Source organism: Furipterus horrens, unplaced genomic scaffold, assembly GCF_987537825.1.
Source record: "Furipterus horrens unplaced genomic scaffold, mFurHor1.1.pri manual_scaffold_1, whole genome shotgun sequence".
Taxonomy (NCBI): Eukaryota; Metazoa; Chordata; class Mammalia; order Chiroptera; family Furipteridae; genus Furipterus; species Furipterus horrens.
In genome coordinates this window covers 121793732-121818672 of record NW_028327171.1, presented here as the reverse complement: position 1 = coordinate 121818672, position 24941 = coordinate 121793732, and the positions used below count along the sequence as shown (strand labels likewise).

The 24941-nt window shown below is 38.6% G+C and overlaps 1 protein-coding gene across 1 annotated transcript in view; it reads left to right on the top strand.

Annotated features, from left to right (window-relative positions):
- PTPN4 (protein tyrosine phosphatase non-receptor type 4) overlaps nt 1–24941 on the top strand; it is a 290817-nt gene that overhangs the window by 96250 nt on the left and 169626 nt on the right. The window lies entirely within an intron of this gene.

Below are 24941 nucleotides of genomic sequence, written 5' to 3'. Positions count from 1 at the left end.
TTCATCATACTTGTCTATCTTGAGCATTCCTTCCCAAATAAGATATATTTCCAGGTCCAAGGATCCAATTGCTAATGATCCAAAATAATTCTTACCCCAAATCATAGAATTTTAAAGACCCAGAGCCTTAGAGATGATCTTATCTAATACGGTTATTTTTCATAAGTTATCCCAGTCTAAGGAGATAAAAGCCCAAGCATTAATGAAACTAGACTTGGGTCTCCTAACTCCCCAAACAAGTTTTTCCATAGCACTACAATTTCAGTATTTAAATATTCAGAAGAATCTGTGAAATGCGAAGCTCTTAAGGAAGGACCTTTAAAGTACAAAGTTGTAAGTAGTGTCTTGTCATTATGAAGTATATCAAGACTTTTAGGATAAATAATGGACTGAAGGAAATGAAAGTAATTCTTAAAAAGAGCAAGGAATAAGGGAGTAACTTTTATGAAACATGTGTTTTGGACTTGCAAGCCAAATTTTGCAAAATCTTATGAAAGTATCATTAAAATTCTTTTAAAGATGAAAAACCGAGGCTTATAAGCTTTTTAAATGATACAGATGATTAAACAGCTGAGAAAGGATTTGAACTCACATCTATTGGACTCAAAATCCTAGATTCTTCCTACTGCAAAATGTTGCTTCCCAAGAGGTGATGATATAGATGTACAGGACTTATAAAAATGAACTTATTGAGGAGAGGAGGTAGCCCTGCAATACAATTACCAGCCATGATCAAAAAGAATTTGGTAATGTTCTGAAAAAGTGCTTGTTAATGTTCAAGTTTTTTCATCTTAAAGCTTAAATGTTATACACACATACACATATATAATATATATAATATATGTTTTATGTGTATATTACACATATATTACTTTTAGAGGATCAGAATTAATATTGCCTTAGAAACAAACATACATTTGAAATTAACTTATAATTGATAAAGTAAAAGCACCTAGGGTTTTATTACCGTTTTATACATAAGAGATATAGAATAATAGTTGACTGTTTTTCTTTATACTCTTCCTTGGTAATGAGTTTCACTGCAACAAACAAAATTACTTAAAGAAAAACTTTGACTTTTTTGAAATTTCTCTTGCTTTTCTTTAAAATCTGTTTATCAGAGCTTTAGCTTTTACCATAATATCTTGTATAATAATAGTACTCAGTAAATGTTTATTGAGTGAATGTGCAAAATAATGAGTAATGTGGTTTTAATTTATTATGTACAATTTCTTCAGTTTTTAAGCACTTAAAGTGGCTCTTTCTTAGTGGCCTTTATCAGTATAATATTTATTAGAGCCTTGAGAGTATATGAGACTATTGTTCTTGTGCATTTACGTTTTTCTTCTCCATAGTGAATTACAGTGCCTTTCAGTGGGATGAAGAGTAGGTTATAATTACTACTGCCTTGTCTTTCTACAGTTTCATTCTTCTGATTGTGTTGTGGTCATGATAATTTTTCTGATTTATAACTGTTTCCATATCCTCCCTCTAACCTTTGTTGCTTTCAAACTTGAACTTACAATAGAATCACCTGAAGGGTCCTTAAACTACAGATTTCTGGCCCTCTCTGTCTAGAGTTTCTAATTTAGAAAGTCTTATGTAGAGCTCAGTAATATGCATCAAGCAAGTTCCCTCACAATGACAATGATGATGCTAGTCCAAGGAACCACATTTTGAAAATCTCTGTTCTAACCACCATAGGCTGTTAATTAAGACTACTAAGTAAGAAATAATTCATATAGAGCAGCTTGGTTTATCCTTTGAAGATTCCTTTTACGTAAAGTTCTTGAATTATTTCACCAGGTTTGAGCAAATGTAGGAAAAGTCACATAAAGGATGACTTTTTTTCAACAAGTCATGTTTTAGTACATGATTGCTAAAATACTTGCTTTTATTTCACATACCAGTATTACTTTCATATTCCTTTATTTGCTTCTTCTGTAAAACATTAATTGAGGCTCTTATTACCTCTCTGTATAAACCTCTTGATTGCCTGCCAAATTTTTGCTTTTGGCTTTTTTAACCTTGTTCTGTTTGGGGGTGGAATGACACAGGGATCTGGGGTATAGGGTGGTCTATCAGAGGAAATGGAATCGTGTGCAGAATTCCCAGAGTAAAGAGAGGAATGTTGCATTTGAGGAATTGAAAATAGTTTTCATATCGATGGAATGTAGAGCAAGAGGAGAAGATGGGTTAAAGATGAAGTTTGAGTAGTGCGTCAGGTCATGAAGTGCCTTTTAATCTATCATAAGATTATATTCACCTAAGGATTTATTTACATAGGCAACATGAGACTTGTATTTTAGACATCACTCTAGTTACAGTGTAGCCAGTGACAAATAGAGGTACAAGCAAGAGACTGTTACCAGAACAAAGGCCAAACAAAAGTGATGAGTTTGTTGCCTGCCAGTTACAGAGAAGCCAAAAGTCTGAGGCAGCAGGTTTTCACAGAGAAATAGAATTCATCCATTAGGCCAGAGACAAAGCTCATATTAGCCTTTCCCAATAAGTCTCGGGATCATTTTTAAGAGGTAAGTGTAAAGAGAGGTTGTAGATATTTATTAATTCTAAATCAAGGGGTGTGAATTAGAATTAAGCTATGTAAGGTTAGGGATGTGAAAAGGGCCACAGAGAACAAAGAAATTATAATCTGGTTGAGTTTTTTTTATCCTTCCTTATATGTGTCCAAACTTGGCTGTAGCAGACCTTCCTTATTGAGAGGTCCCTCACTTCTTAGAGGGCTCCCTATGTTAAAAGTACCGTGTCTTCTACCTGAGTTCTATGAATTTTGGTTCTGCTGTGCCTTTGAGGCTGTAAGCTTGGGCTAACTGCCTGTTCATGACTCTGAGATCAGTCTGATCCAGCTTGGTCTGGTGGTCTCCGGATAGTTGTGAGGAGACCTATTGTTTTCTCCTAAATAATACTTAAAAGTAGGAGAGGGAGAGAGAAAGGGAGAGAGGGAGAGAGAGAGAGAGAGCAAGAGAGAGAGAGAGAGAGACTGTTAAGATCTAGTTTCAGAAACATTTGAGGGCCCAGTTTTACTAGGAAAGATAATTGACTGGAGGATGAAGAAAAGTGGGTAAGTGCTGGAAATATTGAGGAAATAAAGGTAACAGAACTTGCTGGTTTGATTAAGGTAGAGTAGTTTGATGAGGGAAAGATGTTGCCAAGCAAAAGGGGGCTCATTCACGTGGTGCCTTGGTGTAAGACCCAACAATTAGGGTGAGGAAAACAGGTCTTTATTTACAATATTCCAACGGGGGTGGGGGTGGGGGGCTGTGAACACTCCTGCTCAGAGTCCTGTTCTCTCAATGAGACCCAGCACTTCCTTTGCTCCCCAAAAAGCTATAAGCCAAGCCCAAGCCCAGTAGTTCCCCATCCCTTAACTGTCAGCTCTCTCCTTCAGGATCTGGGTTACAATGTCATCGAGCCTCCATATAACACAGGGGAACAATTTTTAACAAAATTCCTGTTGAGTTCGATTTTTCAGCTGTTTTAGACTTTAATGGACATGCAGATTTCAAAATTGCAGTTAGTTTTCTTCTATCACATCAAATTTTTTCTGTACAGCTTATCTTTTTTTAAAAAAATTATTTATTTATTTACTAGTAAAGAGAGGGGAAAGGAGAAGTAGAGGGAGAGAAACATCACTGTGTGGTTGCCTCTCACTTATGCCCCCAACTGGGGACCTGACGTGCAACCTAGTCACGTGCCCTGAGTGGGAATCGAACCAGCGACACTTGGCTCACAGGCCGACGCCTGAGTCACTGAGCCACAGCAGCCAGGGTGTACAGCTTATCTTAATGCAACCACTCTAGGCTGGATCGAGCCTGGATCGAGGGAAGCACTAATGCTCTCCAATTGGCTGAGAGCAAACCTCCCTTGACTGGGGAGGAGTAGGGGATGACCTTGGAGACCAGCAACAGGTTCATACTTGTCTAGGCTATTCAGTTACACAGGAATCAGTGTGGTGCGAGGTTGTGTGCCGCTCTACATAGTGAATCGTATTTCCAAGTGTAATCTGAGTTCTTATCTGTATACAAGGAGTTAGCACAATTTGTTTTTTTATTTACATACATACTTATTTCCTTTCCTTCAGATCATGTCTGCCTCTGCTATTTCTCATCATAAGTGCCTAAACAACCCTGATTCGTTTTGTTATATCTGTGGCAGTTTCACCATTCCTAGTCAAAGGACAAATATCAGCGCATTTGTCAGGCAAGCCTATTTTGGATATTTTAAAGTAAAACTTGGTGATCAAGATAAGTATTAGGCCACTCACAAAGTGTGCAAGCAGTGTGTCGAGAGTTTACAGATGTGGACGAAGTGAACACGTGCTCAATTGCCATTTGGTATACCTATGGTTTGGCGAGAGCCCAGAGATCCTTCAAGTGACTGTTACTTTGTATAGTGAAAATGTCAGGATATAACAAGGAAAATAAATGTGCAATAGAGTATCCTAGTCTACCATCAGCTATACGCCCAATGCCTCATTCAGCTGAAATCCCAGTGACAGTTTTCATTGAAGTACCCTCTTTTGAAAAACAGGAGTGTGGTGAAGAACTAAGTGACAGCAACGATGAAGATTTTGAAATTGAAGATGACTCAGTTTGTGAGGGATTTGATGAGCATGAGTTGAATGATTTGGCACAAGATTTGGGGCTCTCCAAAAAGGCTTCCAAACTCCTAGCATCAAGACTGCATGAGAAAAACTTGCTTGAAAAAGGAGTGAATGTATCCTACTTTCGATCAAGAGAACGTACTTTTTTGCAGTACTTTTGAAGTGATGGTGGCTTTGTATATTGCCATAACATACATTGTTTAATGGAGGAATTGGGAATTCCAATCTAGAATGCAACTGAATGGCAACTGTTCATTGATAGCTCAAAGCGGAGCTTGAAGTGTTTCCTTCTCCACAATGGCAATTGATTTGGTGCAGTCCCAATTGGCCATTCAGTTTGTTTTCGTGAAGAATATGAAGACATAAAGAGAGTCTTTGATCTGTTGCAGTATCACAAACACAATTGGCCTGCTTCCTTCTTGCTCAGTGTTAGAATTACCCACAATAAAACACTGGTACACAGGACTTAAGCAGTAAACGAAGCATTTGTTTATTCACAGATTTGCAAGTCTGGATGCAGCCTAACATAAGGCATGCACCAGGGCTTCGAGCAGGCTGCTTTTATCCTAACACGAGTAAACCTCCCCCTTCTTCCCCCTCCCCTTCCTCTCCATTTTTCCCTACTGGATACCCTGGAGTTACAATCTAACATGATTGACTAAATCAATTAAAGGTAGCAATTAGCTCATGAATATGTTTCCTTAACTCACCTACCATACATAGTTCCCAGGTGATAAATATTCTATGATGGGTGCCCCTCACACTTGGTTAACTCTGTTTATGTCTCACGCCTCATTCCGTCTTGAAAGTTTCCTTAACTTGGCTTATCACATTTTCCCCAGTTATAAATATTATGTCTTTTACACTCTGGGTTAACTCTTACTGTTTCTCAGGTGGTAAATATTTCTTAACTCTGACTATCTGTGTGTCTAGCCCCTCTTGAAAGTTTTCTTAACCTGCTTACTACATTTCTCTTTTGCTGCTAATCATTTCTTACTAGTTTGAGTGTCACTTTTATTTGTCCTTCACAGTCAGCAACGCGGATACACCAAGTATCCCTGTTTTCTGTGTATGTGGGACAGCAGAGCTCATGAGAAGCATTGGGTGGAGTCGAATTGGCCTCCAATATCTGACCTCAAACCTGGTGATCCAAACATTCTACATGAGCCACCTGTTGGCAGAAAGAACATTATATTTCCACCTCTGCACATAAAACTGGGTCTCATGAAGCAATTTGTTAAAGCTTTGCCAACTGAAGGAGACTGTTTCAAGTATCTCATTTTGGCATTTCCTAGCCTGTAATTTGAAAAGATAAAATACCTTAATATGTATGTTTGGTAGCAGAACTTTACTACTTGTACACAATTTGACTTACAGTAGCAATATATAGCCTTTCTATGAATAAAATAACTCTAAACAGTCTGTTCAGGTAATTTTTTCTTTATTTTCCTTTGTATGTACATTTTGTATGATTTTTAGGACAAAGGGAGGGTATTCTGTACCTTAAAATGTTGACGTGGTAGAGAAAAACTGGGGTCATTTTTGGATTCAGATGCCAAAAGTTAGCCAAAAACAAGTGTCAGATCTAACTCAACCAAAATTATGTTCCCCAGTGTAATAGTCCAGGAAAGCATGTACCATGTTATACTGGATCATGGTGAAGTCCAGGAAAGATACAAGTTCTAAGAGAGTGTCCTCTCCCTATGTCCTGAGTTCTAAGAATCCAGAGGGAGTCCTGGTCTGCCATGCAGAGTCCTGGGGGCTTAGGAGTCAGCTGCAGCTGGCAGGATCAGAGCAGCTGCATGCTTGCTTTCTTACTAGCCCAGGCCTCATGGCCGAATCATCCCTATGAACTGCATGGCTACTTGTCACATGGCTGCTACAACCTGCTGCTCTATCATGCTCCTTCCATTGTGCTTCTTCTCAAAACAGACAGGAGCCCTTCTTCCCATCAGACTTCATAGTGGACTGGTGGGGTCCCTCTGCAGCCTTTGAAACTGTGTGGTGAAAGATTGCTGCCTTTTGTCTTGCCTGGCCCCTTTCCTTATGGCTCTCCTCTTCAGGAAAGGCTCAGCTATCTCCTTGTCATTGATATGCAAAGTATCAAACAGTATCGTCTGCCCTTTTACCAGCCTGCCATAGATATGCAAAGTACATATCTATGTACATATAAGCTGCACCATCTCCCTTCCTCATTCCCAAAACCATGGGCTGTGGGGGCTTTTGGGGACCCCTGTTACAAAGAGAGAAGTCAGGGTTAATATCTCAGATTCTGACTTTGGCAGCTAGACAGATAGGAGAATTATTTTAAATAGTATTATTGAAATATAGAAATACCACTTATTTTGTATATTGATTTTGTATTATGCAACCTTCCTAAACTCACTTATTAATGGTAGTCAGTTTTTGTAAATTCCATAAGGATTTCTACATACATTATCATGTAAATATAAGGTAAATTATATTTATTTTAAAAACTGAAACCAACTTTGTGTTCTAAATTAAGTCCCAGGATAGACCATTGATTTTGTATTAACCTTGTATCCTAAGACCTTGGTAAATTCACTTATTACCTTTAATATTATTTCATTGATTCCTTAGGATTGCTATTTTAAATCATGTCATATGAGACTAGGGACAGTTTAACTTCTTCCTTTGCAGCCTATATTCTTTTTTCCACCCCATTATATTTTCATTCCTTATTACATAGCTAAGACTACCATGACAATGATGAATAGAGGTGATGGGAACAGACTACCTAGCTTTGTTCCCTGTCTTAGAAGAAAAGTATTCAGTGATTGTTTTAAGTCTGCTGTTATAGGGTCTTTTTAAAAATCACTGTAATTAGAAAATAATTTACATAGAATAAAATTTAACACCCATTTATAATGAAAACTCTCAACAAACTTGGAAAAGAAAAGGACGTCCTCACTCTGATAAAGGACATCTCTACACTTATAGGTGTCTCAGGGAAATGTCAAGTAAAAGCACAATGAGATGCTAGTATGCATCCACTAGAATAGTTAAAGAACGGGTGTTGGGAATGATTGCTGGTAGGACTTTAAAAGGATACAATCACTTTTGAAAGTAGTTCGTCAGTAGTAATAAAATTAAACAGGATTTGCTATATACCACCCAGCAACCCTAATTTTTGGTATTTATTCAAGAGAAATCTTACACACATATGATCATAGCAGTTTTATTTATAATAGCCCAAACCTGAAATAACCTTAACCTCCACCAATAAGCGAATGAATGAAAAATAATTGTTGTGCTGGATACAAAATTAATATCCAGAAATCAGTGGCATTTCTATACACTAACAATGAACTATCAGAAAGAGAAAGTAAAAAAAACAATTCCATTTAGTACTGCAATAACAACAGCAAAATTTACGTAGGAATAAATTTAACAAAGGAGGTAAAATACCTGTACTCAGAAAACTATAGGACATTGAAGAAAGAAATTGAGGAAGATACAAGTAAGTGGAAACATACACACTGTTCATGGATTGGAATAATAATAAATAAAAAAAAGTATTTTTTATTTATAAACCCTACCACTCCACACATTTTTATTTAGAAATATTTCAAACATACAGAACAGTATAGAAAATTTTAAAAGAAAACAGGGCAAGAAATAGAATATTGTGTGCAAGGTCAAAAACTAGGAAAGTCCAGGTCCTCCTTCTTCCACAGCAAAACCAGAAAATAACTACAGACCAATCAAAGTAACCATGCAAGAGCTCTGGAAACCAGTCAGATTTACAACAGCTAAGCAAACAATTACTTTTGTGGTGTTTATTACTTGTACCAGCCTTTCCTTAGTGTGCACACTATAGCCAGGAGTAAGCAGTCTATTTTTTTATTCCTTGGGACAGAAGAAACAGGGTAAAACTTGTTTGCAACATTCTGATCAATCCTTTGGCTGCCAGAGGGATTGCTTTTGTTCTTGTCTGCCTTGGAAATTAGACAGAGAACAGCATCATAGTTTGGATCAGACTGGAAGCCTCAAAAGGCAGTGGCAGGAGATGCAGCACATGAAAAGTGCAGGAGTTACTGCAGAGACATGGACAAGAGACTACAGTCAAAGGAATACATTCGAACATCTACAGAACATCCAAGAAGTAGCTAAGGTAATACTCTGGGAACTTAGAATTTAAAAGCAGACAAGGGGAGTTAGGGGGTTTTAGAAAGCACACACATACATTCAGACAGAACAATTGCGAGAAAAGACCTGAAAAAACCTTAAGCCTTTGTGCTGGGCTGATCTTAAGCCTCAGCGACTCACTAATTAGTGAAGGTCTTCCACACCAATCTGCAAAGAGTCTGAGAGGTGGCTGTTTATTCAATGTCTAGTTTCCAACAAAAAAAAAAAACACTAGAAGTACAAAGGAACAGAGAAGGAATGCCCATTTAAAGGAACGAATTACATCTCCAGAAAGAGCTCATGAAGAAACCTATATAGCAGACTTACCTGACTGATATTTTTAAACTGCCTTAAATATATTCAAAGAGCTGAAGGAAAACACACACAAAGAAATAGAGTATCAGGAAAACCTATATATGGACAAAATGAGAATAACAAGAATGATAGTAAAATTCTCCATCTAAGGGACTTATGTGGCAGCATAAGATGACCAATATATGCATTATGGAGTCCCAGAAGGAGGAGAGGTTGAGAAAGAGGCAGAGATTATTTGAAGAAGTAATGGGCCAAAATCTTCTCAATTTTGAGAAAAACCATGGATATAAAAATACAAGAAGCCCACCAACTTGCATAAAGAATAAACCCAAAGAGAGGCAGATAATTAAACTGTTGGAAATTGAAAGATAGAATCATCAAAGCAGCAAAAAAAAAAGTAAATCATCACAAAAAAGGGATGCTCAATAGGATGATTAACATTTTCCGGCAGAAACCGCACAGGGCAAAAGGCAGTCGGATGCTGTGTTTAAGATGCTGAAAGAAAAACTGTCATCCAAGAATTCTATACAGTCACGCCCTCAACCACAGGCATATGTTTTGAAAACATGTCATTTAGCAATTTCATAATTGCGTACCCATCATCATAGAGCCTACTTAACACAAATCTAGATGGTATAACCTTCTATACACCTAGGCTGTATGGAATAGCCTGTTGCTCTTAGGCTACAAGCCTGTATAGTATGCTGCTGTACAAAACAACATGATATTAAATCAAGCACAAGAGAAAAAGATTCAATGAAAAGATGCTGTAAACACTAGGATCTATGAGGCTGTCAGTGGTGTAACATGGCATACTCTTTTACAGCAAACTTTTTTAAATAGGTAGAATGAGTACACTCTAAAATAACAGTAGACCCACAGCTTTAGACTGCATTGTGCGAAGGAAAGTGCCACTTCCCTAGTGGGAATAATCACCTTCTTTCATTGCCCCTTGCTGTAAGAAAAATTGAGGCCTGGGCAAATATGATATCTTTCTAGTCTTCCCACTGAGAGTGTCAGCATCTTCACTACAATTGCCATATGCATGGTTTACTTGGGTCCAATAGCTGCCAATAACAGTATCTTGAAGGGTCTTTTGTTTTGTTTGTTTCATTGGCAACTTCACAGGAAATTGTTTTTAAGCAGCAAAAGATTTTAATCCATCAATTCTAAAAATAAGAGATATTTTATATAGGATGTCACCTCCTCAGAAGTCTATTGCAGATTAGGCAGACTGCAAAATACAAAAGCCAGACATTAAATTTAAAGATGCCCTTGGGGGTGGGAGGTTGGGGCTGGGTGGAGGCAGGCAAAGTAGAGGGAAATGGGATCCTATGTAATAATGTCAGCAATAAAAATAAAGAAAAAAAGGCAGTTTGGGACAAGAACATCATGAGGAGATTTTCCTCCCCTGTGCAAATAAATAAATAAAGTAAAAAATACTATAAAATAATACAAAGTATAGTATAGACCTGGCTGGTATGGCTCAATGGATTGAGCACTGGCCTGTGAGCCGAAGGGTCATCAGTTCAATTCCCAGTCAGGGCACATGCCTGGGTTGCAGGCCAGCTGGGCCAAGTCCCCAGTTGGGGTGTGTGAGAGGCAATTACACATTGATGTTTCTCTCCCTCTCTTTCCCCCTCCCTTCCCCTCTCTCTAAAAATGAATAAATAATAAAATCTTCAAAATTTTTAATATAATATAATAAGCACATGAACCATTAACATAGTTATTTATCATCATCAAGTATTATGTACTGGACATAATTGTATGTACTATACTTTTTTGAGAGGCAGTACAACAGACACAAGTAATGTGTTGATCTTTGACATGATGATTATGATGTCACAAGGTGATAGGAGTTTTTCAGCTCCATTATAATCTTAGTCAGTCATTGACCAAAGTGTCATGCTTTTCATGATTATACACAGCAAAGCTGTCTTTTAAAAATGAGGATGAAATTAGGCATTTTCAAACAAAACTGGTGAGAATTCATTACCATTACACCTGCTCTACAATAAATGGGAAAGGGAGTCCTTCAAATTGAAATGAAAAAGACACTAGACAGCATCTTAAAGCCATATTAAAACCATATGTGAACAGTTATTTTTAAAAATGGTATTATTATCACTTTGGTTTGTATGAGAAACGCTCACAATAAAAACACTGGGACACAGGACAAGAAACTTCTGGCCAAGATGGAGGCCTAGACTGACAAACTCCGTCTCCCTTCACAACTGAGAAGGAATACAACTACCACAAAACCAGAAATAACCAGAAGTTCCAGAAAATAAATGAAAGTCCAACATATGAAGTTATAAAGAAGTGGTGCTCATCCAGACAGGTAGGAGGGGCGAAGCTGGGGCGGAGAGGTCGAGCTGTGCTGGCGGTGGCAGCAGCGGTGAAGGCAGCGGGACAGCGGTAAGCACAGACATCCCTATTTAAGGGGAGGTGAGAAGCACCTGGGGAGACCCCCAGCTGCAGACCAGACCTGTCAGCTTGCAATTCCAACACCGGGGAAGGCAGACACCCCATTGCCTTGGACTGTGACGTCCAAGAGGGGGGGTGGTGGAGGAGGAGGCTCCTGGTATCTCAGCAGAGGGTGAACGGCAGGAATCCATCTTGGACCGCCGCCCCCACAGAAAATGCCACAGCATGGTGAGAAGGGTCACCCAGTTGTGACAAGTGCACAGGACTCTACCCCCTATAGCGTAGGAGGTGTGACAACCCCACCCAGGAAGCAAAGGTAAACACAAAACTGTCAGGATGGCACAGATCATGATAGAGATCCCAATCACGCAGCAGATAGGAAATCTTTCTGAGGCATAGTTCAGAGCTTTGGTTATAAGAATGCTTACAGACCTAACAGCAGATCTTAAGCAAGACGGGGAAGGAATGAAGGCTAGTCCTGCTGAAATGAATGAAAATATATACGAAACTAGTGGTGAGGGAAAGAAAAGCAGGGACCAAATCAACAAATCAGAACATAGGGAAGGAACAGTCAACCAGTGCAGAAAAAGGAAACAAAAAGTGAGGAAAATGAGGAGAGGTTCAGAAACCTATGGGACAGCTATAAGCGGGCCAACATCAGAATCATAGTGTTGCCAGAAGGTGAAGAAAAAAACTAGAAATTGAAAAATGTGAAAAAATAATGAAGCAGTACTTCTCTAACTTGGGAAAGGAAATAAGACTTACAGGTCCAGGAAGCACAGAGAGTTCCAAAGAAACTGGATCTAGGGAAAACCACACCAAGACACATTATAATCAAATTGTCAAAAAATAAGGATAAAGAGAGAATCGTAAAAGCAGCAAGAGAGAAGAAGAGAATTACATACAAAGGGGTCCCAATAAGACTCTCAGCTGATTTCTCAAAAGAAACTCTGCAGGCGAGAAGGGACTGGCAAGAAATATTCAAAGTAATGAAAAGCAAAAACCTACAACAACGATTACTCTCTCCAGTGAAGCTGTCATTCAGAATAGAAGGGCAGAGAAAGTGCTTCCAGGACCAAGTAAAACTGAAGGAGTTCATCAGATCCAAACCACTGTTATATGAAATGTTAAAGGGACTTGTTTAAGAGAAAGGATCAAACTATGAACATTAAAATGAAAACTGTTTCATAACAACCAACAATAGAAGTCAGGGAATCGAAACAAAGGCAAGGTAACTAGGCAACAAGAGTGGGAAAAGAATTATAGTTATGGGGAACTATTTGGGGGGGGGGAGGTCAGCGGGGAGGGCGAAGGGGGAAAGGGAGGGAGATGGTCCAGGAATTAAGCATAGTAGGATAGAGTGGAGTAGAGGAAGATGTTGAGAAGAACTATACGCACAATCAGTGGGCATGGACTAAGGGGAGGGGAGACAACGAGAGGGAGTGGGTCACTGGGTGGAGGGGAACAAAGGGAAAAGAAATTGGGACAACTGTAACAGCATAATCAATAAAGCATATTTAAAAAACAACAACACACTGGGACAGAGGACTTAAGCAGTAGACGAGGCAGTTGTGTAGTCACAGATCTGCAGCTCCAGGCACAACCAAGTCAAAGGTGCGCACCGACAATCGGAGCAGGCTGCTTTTAACCTAACGCAAGTAAAAACCTCCCCTTTCCTCCCTCCCTGTCCTTCTCCTCCGTTTTTCTGTGCTGGATAGTCCGGAGTTACAATCTAGCGTGATAAAGTAAATTAACTGAGGGTCGTGATTAACTAAGGGTGATCTGGGTGATCTGGTTATAGTCTGTCTCCAGCTCGCCTTTGAAATTTTCCTAACTTGTTTGCTGGGCTTTCTAGCTACGTTTTCCCATTTCCCTGTGTTTGGTGATGAATATCTTCCCCCTTTGATCTCAGAGGCATTTGTGCTGAGCTGCGGAATGTCCCTACCTGACTTGTAAGTGTGCTAATACTTTTATCTGGCTCGGAGACACCCTAATTCAAGATTACATTTGTCCTTTTCTGCTAATTATTTTCTCCTGGTTTGAGAGTCAACAATTTCCTTTCCCCTTACAAGTTCGTAAATTCACTTTTTTGTTTCCCATAGGATTTAAAAGGCAAAGACATAAAGAATAATTATAAATTATTATAATTTGTGTTAAACAGTACACTATATATACATACGATATAATTTGTGACATCTGTGAATAAAGGAGTATGGTTTTTTTCCCCTATTGCTTTTAGAGAAAAGAAGGGAGAGAGAGAAACATTGATGTGCGAGAGAAGCATCAATTGGTTGCCTCCCGTACAAACTGGGACTGGGAATCTTAGGCTCCCAGATGGATTATCAAACCCACGACCTTTGGCTACAGTTTGATACTCCAAACAACTGAGCCACACTGGCCAGGACAGGAGTAGTTTTTTACTTCAATTAATGTGAAGTTAATATCAGTTTAATACAGGTTATAACAACTTTAGGAAGTTATATGTAATCCCATAATAACCACAAAGAAAATATTTATAAAATATACACAAAAGGAAGTAAAAAGGGAATCAAAACATTACCAAAATGTCAGCTACTTGCAAAGAAAAGCAGTTTTGGAAGAAATGAAGGACTAAGTAGCTACAAGACAAAGAGAAATGACAAAATGGAAAGTAAGTGCTTCCCTCTCACTAATTTAAATGCAGATGGATTAAATTCCCCAATCAAAAAACATAGATTGGTAGGATGGATTTTTAAAAAACTATGATCTAACTACAGGCTATTCGCAAGAGACCGACTTTACATCTGAAGACACACAAAGTTTGAAAAGTGCTTCTCTAGCATGTAGTTTCTAGGAGCTCTTTGCAGTAACAGCCTTACATCAGTAAACAGAGGAAAGAATATCTTAATTATCCAGTTTCAGGTAGCTATTCTGCTCTGGTTCCCTGACTCTAAATTTTTTGTTTCATTTATTTATATGTGTCTATCTCTCATTGTTGCATGGATTGCTTCAAAGGTAGAACTATCTTAAAATCCTGTATTTATGTTCTTTCAAAATATTTAAGCATCCTCTTTTAAAAAGCAGATAATGTTTCTGTAGCAAGATGGCAAACTAAGTGTACAATACTAACATAAATTAAACACTGTTCACTAAATATTTTAATTTTTTTTACCAAATTTATCCTGAAAACATAGTTGAATACTATCATCCCTGTTTTACAGATGAAAAAATAAAGATGCTGAGAAGTGATCACAAAGTTAGTAAATGAGAGAATGGTTTCAGAGGTGTAACCTTATTCAGTGATGAGGAATTGGGGCAGACTGGAGATTTACTGGGTGTTGTTTGGGAAGAGGTATACCGGTGTAGAAGCAGTCAGGTTGGTCTACTCATTCCCTTCCCATGGGTCATGTGGTAGCAGTTAGCAGTGTTTACCCCTAATTGTACCATTAAGTGTAAGTACTTGAATTGTAGGGTAAACTAATTCCTGCAGAGGGCTGGTAACACCCCCTCCCCCATCGTGAAAAAAGCCCCTTTGCCCAAACTAGATATCACAGCCTTTTTTCAGTACAGACTATCTATCCTTCCCAACTATTGAAATCAGGCTGTGTATCTTCTTTTCTCCAAAAGGAGATAGACACATAAAGGATTTATAAAGAAACTTACAGGGAATTTCAGTTATAAAAATAAGCAGTAAAAACAGACACCAACATTTGAGGAAAGCCAACACTTTTTTAGAGATTTGCCCAAGTGAGAAAATTTTACACTTACAGAAATAGGAGAGCAATTTGTAAAAATGGAAATAACAGTGCCAGTCTTCGTGTTGATATGCAGATGAAGTGAATCTTTACACAATGTTTGGAAAATAGTAAGTGTTTGATAAATATTAATCTAACAAGGAAGAAAAGAATTATATAATTTACATTATGATTAGAGAGGATCTTGTGTCCATGCAAAGGGAACAGTGAAAGGAGATTAAAAACATAATTGTTACAATAAAAAACTCACTGGTTAGGATAAGTAAGAGTAGATGCTGGTCCTGGCTGGGTTGCTTAGTGGGTTGGAGTGTTGTCCCAAACACCAAAAGGTTGAGGGTTTCATCTCTGGTTGGGGCACATACAAGAGGCAACTGATGTTTCTCTCTGTCTGTGTCTCTGTCTCTGTCTCTCGCTCTCCGCTCTCTCCCTCTCCCTTCCTTTTCCTCTCCCTGTCTGTCCCCTGCCCTTCTCCCTCTTCCTTCCTCTCTCTAAAAATCAGTGAACATATTCTAGGGCGCCAATTAAAAAAGGAGAGAGAGTAGACTTGGCTGGCGTGGCTCAATGGACTGAGCGCTGGCCTGTGAACTGAAAGGTCTCTGCTTTGATTCCCAGTCAGGGAACATGCCTGGGTTGCAGTCCAAGTCCCCAGTAGGGGGCATAATAGAGGCAACTGGTGGATATGTCTCGCATATCCACGTCTCTCACATATCCATGTCTCTCTCCCTCTCTTTCTCCCTTCCTTCCTCCTCTCTAAAAATAAATAAAAACATTAAAAAAAATTTTTTAAGAGACTAGATGATGTTGGAAGACAATGCTTTCAACATTAATGCATGCAGTAAATAATAAAGTCATAGAAAATTTTAATAACACAAGTAAAAAGTTTAATCAGGCAATCACACAAACTGCCTCCTGCCCCCCATACAGTACATTTTGGAAGATACAAAATTAACTTGGAAATAGGAAACATTTTGCAGTATTAAAGAGACTCTACCAAGGAAAAGAATGAGCAATTGATTTTGAGAATACTATCAATAGAACTCCATGCTTTAACTAAAACTCATTCATAAATTGATAGAGTTCATGATGAAATACCCATTCCTATTAGCTATTTTTTGAATAACGTGGTATATTATTGACATATAACATTAGTTTTTCAGGTATATGGCATAATGATTTGATATTTGATATACTGCAAAATGATAACCACAGTTAATCTAGTTAACATCCATCATGACATATAGTTACTTTTTTTTTCTTGTGATGAGAACTTTTTAAGATTTACTCTCTCAGCAACTTTCAAATATATAATACTTTAATTATCATTCATATGAAATGTTAGCTGTAGTCCCCAAGCTATACATTACATCCTCAGGACTTATTGTTTTAAATGGAAGTGTGTATCTTTTGACCCTTTTTACCCATTTTGCCTGTGCCCTACACCTCTGGAAACCACCAGTCTGTCCTCTGTATCTATGAGTTCAGCATTTGTTTTTTTTGTTTTGTTTTTAGGTTGTACATATAAGTGAGATCATATAGTTTTTGTCTTTCTGTGTCTGACTTATTTCACTTAATGTCACGAATGATAAGGTTCCCTTTATTTTTCACCTCTGAATAATATTTTTAATATTATGCCAAATTTTCTTTATTCATCCATTAATGAACAATTAGATTGCTTCCATATCTTGGCTATTGTAAATAATGCTTCGATGTACATGGTGGTACATACATGTTGGTTTTTTAAAGTATATTTTCTTGATTATGCTGTTACAGTTGTCCCAATTTCTTTTCCTTTTGCTCCCCTCGCTCCACCCAACACCACCCTCCCTCCAACAATCCCACCCCCCTTAGTTCATGTCCATGGGTCCTGCATATAACTTCTTTGGCTTTACCCTTCCCTGTACTGTTTTTAACATCTCTGTCTATTCTGCTCCATGCTACTATGCTTCTTAATCTTTGCACCATTTCCCCTCTTTTCCCTCTACCCCCTCCCAGCTGACACTCATCCACATGCTCCTCATACCTGTGATAATGTTCCCACTCTGGCTGTCTTCTTAGTTTGTTTTTGTTTTTATTTTTTAGATTGGGTGGTTGATAGTTGTGATTTTGTTGCACGTTAATGTGCATAGTTTTGATTGTCTTTTTCCTAAATAAGTTCCGTTGACATTTCATAGAATAATGGTTTGGTGATGATGAACTCCTTTAGCTTTACCTTGTCTGGAAAGCACTTTATCTGTCCTTGCATTCTAAATGAAAGCTTTCCTGGGTAGGGTAGGGTTGGTTGTAGGCCCTTGCTTTTCATTACTTTGAATACTTCTTGCCAGTCCCTTCTTGTCTGCAAAGTTTCTTTGGACAAATCAGCTGATATTCTTATAGGAACCCTTTTGTAGGTAACTCTCTGCTTTTTTCTTGCTGCTTTTAAGATCCTCTCTTTATCTTAAAGCTCTGACATTTTAATTATGGTACATCTTGGTGTGGTCCTTTTGGAATCTAGCTTGTTTGGGACTCTCTGTGTTACGGCATATTCAGCAAGAATAAACCACTCAGAGACAGTGGATAAATAAAGCAAAGGGTTTAGTGCCGGTGGCCAAGCGGAGACCAAGTGTCCAAAATGGCACCGACCTCAAATGGGGTTTAGGACAGGGTTTATATAGGGTCTTTTCCTTTGGCGGGAAAACAACCCCAGCAGGAAATGGGGGTGGGGAAACTGCAGGTAGGTGTGTACATGTACGTGACATGTGGCAGCAACAGGGACAAGGTTGCTGGGGTTATCTTCAGTCATAGTTGGCTGCTTAGCCGAATTCTCTGCAGGACAGACAGCTCTGCAGAAAGGCTGGATTCTCTGCAAGAGAAAAGCCTCAAAGAGGCAATTACTTAATGCTAGCAGCAGACATTTGCAAATTTTTACAGGCCTTAGGCAATGGGACCCTTAGGGGATGACTGGAATTCCTTACACGGAATGGCTGAAGCCCCTACATCTGTGTTTCCTGGACTTGTATGTCTATATTTCCTTCAATGTTTTTTCACATAAGTTTTCACTTTCTTGCTCTTCCTTTTCTCCTTCTGGCACTCCTATGATTCGGATGTTGGCATGTTTAAAGTTGTCCCAGAGGTTCCTTATCCTCTCATTTTTTTCAATTCTTGTTTCATTCTTCTGTGCTGGTTGACTGTTTCTTTCTTTCTTTTAAAAATAATTTATTTATTTGTGTGTTTGTTTATTTTTAGAGAGAGGGGAACGGGGAAAGAGAGTGAGAGAAACATCACTGTGTGATTGCCTCTCACTCGCGCCCCCAACTGGGGACCTGACGTGCGACCTAATCATGTGCCCTGACTGGGAATCGAACCAGCGACACTTGGTTTGCAGGCTGTTTATTTCTTTCTTTTGTTGCAATTCGTTGATTTGAATTCTGGTTTCCTTTACCATTGGCTTCATGTGGGTTTTCCCTCATTTCATTTAGCATAGCCTTCATTTCTTCCCTTATGCATTTGTCATGCTTAATCTTGTCTGTCAAGTCTGTAGGCATCGTTATCAGCAGAGTTTTGAACTGTTCATCTATTAGGTTGTCTTATCTCCTCATTGCTCAGTTTTCCCACTGGAACCTTGATCTGCCCGCCCCACCTTTGGGCCATCCTTCTCTGTCTCGTCAAGTTGACAGCTTTCTGTGTTTGCCCTCTATGTCTTAGGTAGATCTGTAGTCCCTTTGAAACTGTAAGGGGCAGAACCTTAGGTATTTGTCGGTGTGGGGTGACTCATTTCACCATGTCATGGTGTTGTATGTGGAGGAGGGGTCTGAGAGGGAACAATGCTGCTTGCCCTGCAGCTGACTCATGAGAGACCAGCAGTTACTTCCTCTTCCCCGACCCCCACTGTTTTTCACAGTCAGAAGCAATGTGGCTCTATTTTCCCCAGCGCTGGAACCGTGAGCTGCACAGTCTGGTCTGGGACTGGATTCACTTCCCAGCTTCCCTCCCTACTTTTAAAATCTATGAGTACGTTTTTTGCAGCGTCTACAGCCCCTGCGCTGCCACTGCTACCACAGCTGCCGCCACACCACGTCCTCTCCACCCCTGCCCCGCCTCCTACCTGTGTGGTTGAGTATTTCTTCTTTATTTCTTCATTTGTTGAATTTCCGTGTAGTTTGATTTTCTGCAGCTTTATGGTTTTTTTGTTTTGTTTTGTTTTGTTTTTTAGTTTTGAGGTGGTGGTAAATTCCTTCTTAGTTGTGAAGGAGACGTAGCATGTTTACCTATGCCTCCACCTTGGCTGGAAATCTACATACATGTTTTCAAGTGGGTGTTTTTGTTTCCTTTGGATAAATAACAGAACTGATAATTGATGGAATATATGGTAATTCTATTTTTAATTTATGATAAACCTCCGTACTGTTTTCCATGGTGACTACATGGTTTTACATTCCCACCCAAGAGTATACAGTACAAGGATTTCCTTTTCTCCATATTCTCACCAACACTGGTTATCCCTTGTTTCAGGCCAATGTTTCCATATTGATTTTCTGTTTGGATAATCTACCCATGGATGAAAGTGGCATATTAAAATCCCATACTGTTATTGTCATGCTCTCTATTTTTTCTTTAGGTCTATTAATATTTGATTTATCTATTTAGGTGCATACTTATACATTTACATCCTCTTGTTGGATTTGTGCCTTTAGCATTATATAATGATGTTCTTCATCTATTAGTCTTTGTCTCAAGGTTTATTTTGTCTTATGTAAGTATAGCTACCCAGCTTTGTTTTGGTTTCCATTTGTAAGGAATATCTTTTTCATCCCTTCACTTTTTGTATGTGTCCTATATCTGAAGTGAGTCTCTTGTGATTTGCAAAGATAGTCATTTTTTTTCTCCATTAAGCTATTCTGTGTCTTTTGATTGGAGAATTTATTTCATTTACAACTTAAAATAATTATTGATAGGTATGTAATTATTACTACTTCTTAATTGTTTTCATCCTTTGTGGTTTGATGAGTTTCTATAGTGGTATGCTTAAATTCCTTTCTTATCTTTTTTTTTTATTTGTTTGCTTACTTATTTTATTTTTAGAGGGAGGGGAAAGGGGAAAGAGAAGGAGAGAAACATCTCTGTGTGGTTGCCTCTCACTCGCGCCCCCAACTGGGGGACCTGACGTACAACCTAGTAATGTGCCCTAGCTGGGAATCGAACCAGCGACACTTGACTCGCAGGCCGACACTCAATCCACTGAGCCACAGCAACCAGGGCTCCTTTCTTCTCTTTTGTGTATCTACTATAGGTTTTTGCTTTGTGGTTACCATGAAGCTTACATTAAAAACTTACATATTTTTTTTAGTTTTTTACTGTTATCTTTTTTATCCTCACTTGAGACTTCTTTTTAAAGATTTTATTTATTTGCTTTTAGAGAGAGGGGAAGGGAGGAAGAAGGAGAGGGAGATAAACATCAAAGTATAAGGGAAACATTGATTGGTTGCCTCTTGCACGTCCCCAGCCAGGAACCTGGCCCACAGCCCAGGCAAGTGCCCTGACTGAGAATCACACCAGTGACCGTTTGGTTTGTAGGATAACGCCCAACCCACTGAGCCACACCAGTCAGGGTTGAGGGACATATTTTTCATTGCTTTTATAGAGAGAGGAGGGAGAAAGGAAAGGAGAGAAGGAAACATTGATACGAGAAATAAGCATTGATCGGTTGCCTCCTATATGCATCCAGACCAGGTACAATGTATGCTTCCGGACCAGGAGATAGCACATGTCAGTGCATGGACCAGGGATTGAACCTGCAGCCTAGGTATGTGCCCTGACCAGGAATCAAACCCACAACTTTTTGGTCATGGGGATGACACTTCAACCAACTAAGCCACACTGGCCAGGATTACAACTTGTATTTTTAACAGTCTGTTTTAAAGTGATAATAGCAAGATTGAACACATTCTAAACCTCTACATTTTTGCTTCCCCCTTAGGTTTTATGTTTTTTATGTCACAATTTACATCTTTTTACCTTGTGTGTCTATTGACAAATTTTTGTGGTTATATTTATTTGTAGTAGTCTTGCCTTTTAACCTTCATACTAGTTTTATAGTGATTAACCCTCCACCTTGACAATATTAGATTATTCTGAATTTTAATTTGTATTTACCTGCATCAACGGGATTTATACTTTCGTGTTTTCCTGTTATTGATTTCAGTTTCAGTTTTTGAAAGTCCCTTAACTTTTCTTGGGGGCCATCTGATGGTGATGAGCTCCTTCCTTTTGCATGTCTGGAAAACTCACTTAACATCAATTATGAAGGACCAGTTGGCTGGATAGAGTATTCTTGCTTGGCACTTTTTTCTTTCAGCACTTTGAATTTATTGTGCCACTCCCCTCTGGCCTCTAAAGTTTCTACTGAAAAATTTTGCTTATAGGTTTATGAGGGTTTTCTTTTTACATAACCAGTTTTTTTTCCTTGCTACTTTAAAGAGTCTCCCCTTGTTTTTTGTTTTGTTTTTAATATTTTCCTGAATTTCCAGTTATTTTAAAAAATGTTTTATTTATTTGTTTTTAGAGAGAGGGGAAGGGCGGGAGAATGAGAGGGAGAGGAACATCAATGTTTGGTTGCCTCTTGTGTGCCTCCAACTGGGGACCTAGCCCGCAACCCAGGCATGCTCTGTGACTGGGAATCGAACTGGTGATTCTTTGGTTCCCAGGCTAGTGCTCAACCCACTGAGTCACACAAGCCAGGGCTCACCCCTTGTTTTAACTTTTGACAATTTAATTATAATATGTCTTAGTGAGGTCTCTGGATTCTTCATCATTAGAGCTCTGGGATTCTTGGACCTAGATGTCTGTTTCCTTCCCCACATTAGGGGAGTTTTCAGCCATTATTTCTTCAAATAAATTTTCTGCCTCTTTCTTTTTTCTACTTCTGGGATCCCTATAATAGGAAGTTTAGGGATGTTTCTGTAAGTCCCTTAAGCTATTTAACTCTTTTTCTTTTCTTTTCTTTTTTTTTTTTTTTTTTTTTGCTATTCTGATTGGGGAATTCCACTGTACTGTCTTCAAGTTCATTAATTTTTTTTTTTCCCTGCATCATTTGGTTTGATGTTGAACTCCTCCATTGTATTTTTTGAGTTATTGCGTTCTTCAGCGCTCTGGCTTCTATTTGGTAGTTTGTAATAGTTTCTATCTCATTGTTAAAATTCTCACCATGTTCATCTATTCTTTCTTCTCTTGAGGTCAGTGAGCATCTTTATGACTTATTTTGAACTCTTTATTAGGTAGATCACTTATCTCCAATTCATTAAAGTCTTTCTATTATTTTATTTGGAACGTATTTCTCCATTTCTTCATTTTTCTTGACTTTCTGTGTTAGTTTCTGTGCATTAGATAAAACAGCCAAATCTCTCAGTTGTGAAGGAAATGAACCTTATCTTTTCAACCTTATTTTAGGTCTTGGTTGTTTCTCAAATATGTAATTGTTCAAGCAGCCTATTTTGTTTTTAATGGCTTTCAGTAGTTAAAGGTGTGCTAAGACCTGCCATTGTCACGAAGAGGAGGATTTTGGTTAGCTGATTGAAATCTAGACCTTCAGGCAGCAACTTTCTTTCTTTCTTTTTCTTTCTTTTGTTTTCTTTCTTTCCTTTTTTTTTAGAGCGGGAAAGAGAGGGAGAGAGACATCATCAATGTGTGGTTGCCTTTCGTGTGCCCCAGATTGGGGACCTGGCCTGCAACCCAGGTATGTGCCCTGACTGGGAATCGAACCTGCGACCCTTTGGTTCACAGGCTGGCTCTCAGTCCACTGAGCCACAGCTGCCAGAGCAAGGCAGCACCTTTTAAAGTCTGCAAATATACCTCTTTCGGGGGGAAATTAAGAAATGGGCATTTCTCTTTGCTTCCTATGTGCCAAATCCTGGGGTGGTAAGCAGTTAAGAACTTTAAAAAATTTTTGCTAATGTTCTATTCAATCCATGAACACAATTCCCCCTGATCACCAGAGCCAGGCTATTAAGGGTAAAGGACACAAAAGTCAAGGCTTCACACCTGTATACAAGCTCCATTCTCAGAGACACCTCCAAGCCCACCATAGTGGCAGCCATCTTCAGATCATCTCGTAGCTCATACCAGGTAGCTCGCAGCAGGACACATGCAGTGGCTGAAATTGGCCTTCACTAGAGCCCTTTCCAAGAGGCTGCACAGCCGATATACCCATTGACAAGCTTCAGATCACATCAGATGCCCAACCAACTCCACAACTAACATAGCAAAAGGGCAAACTTGGCAGCCACCAGAGCTCCATTAAAGTAAATCTTGCTTTGTGTCTTCAGCCCCTGCACTATAGCTTTTCCTCTGTAGTCATGGACAGTCCTCACAACCAGTCAGCCTGAAGGTCAGTCCCTCCCATTAACATGCTAATAGCAATTAAGCCTGAACTACAACAAGAGGGCACACACAACCCACACAGGGACATACTTGGTGCATTCAACTTATGTGACTAGGAAGACTATGCCACTGGGCCCCACAGGACACATACACATGTCAGCTGATTTCTCAACAGAAACTTTGCAGGCCAGAAGGGATTGGCATAAAATACTTAAAGTGACAAAAAGCAAGGACCTACAACGAAGATTACTCTACCCAGAAGGGCTGTCATTTAGAATTTACAGACAGAACTTCTCAGACAAGGAAAAGCTAAAGGAGTTCATCATCACCAAACTGGTACAATAAAATAAGTTAAAGGAATGTCTTTAGGGAGGGAAAAAAGAGAGAAAAAATACGAATAAAAAAATGGCAATAAGTACATACCCGTCAATAATTGCATTAAATATGAATGGGTTAAATGCTTCAACCGAAGGACAGAGTTGGTGAATGGATAAGAAAACAAAACCCATACATATCCTGCATACGAGAGACCCATATAGACTGAAAGTCAAGGGATGGCAAAAGATATTTAGGAAATTTTAAAAAGCTAGGGTAGCAGTATTTAGACAACATAAACTTTAAAACAGAGGCTATAAACAAGAAACAAAGAAGGGATCCAGCAATTCCATTTTTGGATATTTATCCAAAGAAACCCAAAATACTAATTTTAAAAAACATATTGGATCTCCACGATAATTGCAGCATTGTTTAAAATAGCCATAATGTGGAAACAGCCTAAGTTTCCGTAGATGAACAAATGGATAAGAGGAAGTGGTACATATATATACAATAGAATATTACTCAGCCATAAAAATGAATGAAATCTTGCTGTCTGCAACAACATGGATAGACATAGAGGGTATTAAGCTAAGTGAAATGGGTCAAAGACAAATGCCTTGTGATTTCACTGATATGTGGAATCTCATAAACAAAATAAATGAACAAAGAAAATAAACTCATAAGTACATAGAATATCTTGACACTTGCCAGATGGGAGGGACGTTTGGTGGATGGATGAGAAAGGGATAGGGATTAAGATTTGCACATTGCTAGTTACAAAAACAGTCATGGGAATGTAAGGTACAGCATAGGGAATATAGTCAATGTTGTAATAACTACATTTGATGTCAGATGGGTACTAGACTTGTGATCATATTGTAAGTTATATAAATCTAATCACCTGAAACTAATATAATAATATCACATGCCAATTGTAATTGAAAAATAAAAGTTTATTTAAAAATATAATAACAAAGTGATACTAGATATAAATCATTTTTAATAAAACACATTTTAAA